At 38.6% G+C, this 3,107-nt stretch overlaps 1 long non-coding RNA gene across 1 annotated transcript; it reads right to left on the bottom strand.

Annotated features, from left to right (window-relative positions):
- Positions 1 to 2,300: 2,300 nt before the first annotated feature.
- Positions 2,301 to 2,878, bottom strand: LOC107762461 (uncharacterized). The gene is made up of 2 exons (XR_012706048.1): positions 2,702 to 2,878; positions 2,301 to 2,574 (listed from the first exon to the last, which is right to left on the bottom strand). It is a non-coding gene; the product is annotated as an uncharacterized LOC107762461 (long non-coding RNA).
- Between the last annotated feature and the right edge of the window lie 229 nt (positions 2,879 to 3,107).

The following is a 3,107-nucleotide window of genomic DNA, read 5'->3' on the forward strand; positions in this document are numbered from 1 at the left end:
CAATTGTTTAGCTTGATACCCATTTGGGCTTGTGAAAGCCAAATTGGACAAAATTACTCTATGACCGAGAGGTATTAAGTGGGTAACTTAGAGTTGAGAGCTATAATACACCTCGATCAATAAAACCAGTGTTAACGTATCTAACCAGTTAGGCGAACACCTAGGTGAAGGTCACATCCCTAGGCTTTTCAACCATTTGATAAAAACAACAAAAACAATCATTCCCTTTCTCATTTTGTCTCATTAGTTTATAATTGTTAGTGATAAATTAGAAGTAGAAAACAAAACTCTTTGTTTGGAAGCGCAATTTAGTTATTTCATTTGCTCACATCAAGTGTATACCCCTAACAATCATATTAAACTCCATGTGGAAATCAACCCCGACTCTTGTTGGGTACATTTCTTCCAATGACTGTTTCCACTTACTATAGAGTGCGTATTAATTTTTGGCGCCATTGTCGGGGAGTAAAAATGGTGTTAGCTATATATTTGAGTTTGTTTTTGGAATATCTTCTTTCCCTTCCGTGCTACTAACTTGTGTGAGAAATTATATGTACAACCATGGCGAACAATGATCTCGGAAATTTGCCCTTGGGGAAATTAGACGACGAGGAGGAGCAAGTAGAGGAGGTACCTCTTGAGCCTCAAGACAATCGGAGAGGCTGGGTACCTCATGAAAATGTGTCCGTTCCATACCTACCTCCACCACGAGCGGATCCACACCAGATATTGCCCAACGAAGGTTATGCTAGTGTAATAGTTCATCCCCGTATTAGGGCGGGCAACTTTTAAATCACCAATGTGATGCTCACTTTGCTTGAGCAACAAGGTTTCTTCACCGGTGCTCCAACTCAAAATGCTTATAATCATTTGAAGGGCTTTCCGAGGATGCATTGAGGCTAAGGTTTTTCCCTTCTCTCTATGGGGGAAAGCTTTAGATTCGTTGGAACGATTGCCGAATCATTCAATTCATACTTGGGATGGGTTGGAGGAAAAGTTCAATGCTAAGTTTTTCTCTCCCAAGCACATGGCTACACTTAGAGATGAGATCTTGGCATTCAAGCAAGAGCTGAATGAACCACTACACGAAATATGGTAGCGCTATAGAACAACGATTAAGGAATGTCCCAACAATGATATGACGAAAAATTCAACAAGCCTTTTATCGTGGGATTAACACAACCAAACAATGTGTAGTGAATCAACTAGCCGGTGAAAACTTTATGACTATGCCTTATGCAGAGGAGTGTGAAATCTTGGATGAGATAACGGAAACATCAGCAACTTGGAAATCTCGGGCCAATGTTGCACAAGGTGATCCGGCTATGATCCACCTTCACAAAGAATTGCAAGACCATGGGCAAGCCATTGCAAAATTGACCACTACCATAACTCAACTAGCAAAGGCCCAACTAAATCAAGTGCAAGCTCCTAAGAAAGTTAATATTATGGAGGGAGTGAATGTGATGGTGAACAAAAGGAGGACCAAGGGTCCACAAGTGCAAACTCGAGTGGACAACTATGTGCAAGATGATGGTTTTGAGCAAGATGATTATTATAATGACCAAGAGGAAAAAGTGCAATATATGAACAATTTTCAAGGGCAAAGAAACAACTTCCAAGACCCAAGCTAACAACAATAGCAGCCACAAAACAATCATGACAATTGGAATTATAACAATCAAGGGAATTGGCATAACAAAAATAATCAAGGAAATTGCAGTGGAAACAATCAAGGAAGTTGGGGTGGCAACAATCAAGGTGGATGGAGTAACAATCAAGGCAACCAGGGGTCGGTCTTTCAAAGGACCTTGATGTACCAACAACTGAGCAACCCACCTCCTTATCCTTCCCATGGTTCAAGTTCTTCAAACAATAAGATGAGACGTATTAAAAGCATGTTCAAGCAAATGATGGAAAAGAATGCCGATTCGGATGCCCAACTTTCCTCCCACAATACATCAATCCAAAACCTAGATGTTCAAATGGGGCAAATCTCTTAAGCTCTAATTCTCATCCTAATATGGCACTACCAAGTAATATGGTGGTAAACCCAAAGGGAGATAAATAGTAGGAACTTCGTATAGACGCGCCAAGAAAAGAAAGAAGAAACTAAATATTAGCAATGAAAAAAGGGGTGGAGATAACATAAAATTATGAGACATAATTTCATGTGAATACTTTTAAAAGGTGATGATCCATTGCTTAGTCCATTTAGTCCATTTCTATTTGCCTATTTATTGATTCTGCCTGTTTCGTTCATTGACACCAAATAAAACTTAATACGGAGCTTGTAAAGAGAATCTAAACATTAGGTAGCAATAGTATAATATTTCAGATGATCACTATACATATATACCCCAATTTTTGTGTTGTTTCAGGATTGAATTTATGTATCCAAGGCACTTATCATCATGGCAATGGAATATCAAAGCAGCTGCAGTAGTGGCTGGTGAGTTGAAAAGTGATCCGTTCTTCTTTTGATAAGTCATCAACTCTTCCCATTGACATAATTTGCCAAGGCCTTCGGCATAGTAATATGCAGGGTTGGTTTTACACTCCCTCAGATCATTCCTGGGTTCAAATTAGCAAAAGACTTTATATGGGTATAATTGATATTTTTTCATCCCATAAATGGTACTTACTAGTAACCTTTATTTTAAGGGTATATACCTTTCCCTTTAATTTTTTAAAAACATACCTTTCCATTGCTGAATCTTGTTTCTGGAACAAGACATTTACGAGGCTTTGGTCCAAAGGCACATTCAAGTTCAGTTCCCCTGCATACTTGATCATGCTAGGAAATATAATATCGAATCCTGCCGCTGAAATTTGACCCTTATTATCAATTGACCAACTCTGTCTTCCTATATAATCCAGTCCTGAAAATGGAAGAATAATAGTAAATCATAAGCAATTGATTTGGTTGTTTCTTTTAGGTTGTCTTTAGCTATTTATTACTATTATTTTATTTTTTAAAAATAGACTAAAGGGAAAGTAGTACTAACTTGACAGGGAGCGGTCCCCGATACTTTTCTTTCATTTCTTCTAGTTCATGAGAGAGCTCAGAATGGCCGAGATACAGAGCCTAGTATGGCCGAGAGCCT

This window comes from Nicotiana tabacum, chromosome 23, assembly GCF_000715075.1.
Source record: "Nicotiana tabacum cultivar K326 chromosome 23, ASM71507v2, whole genome shotgun sequence".
Classification (NCBI taxonomy): Eukaryota; Viridiplantae; Streptophyta; class Magnoliopsida; order Solanales; family Solanaceae; genus Nicotiana; species Nicotiana tabacum.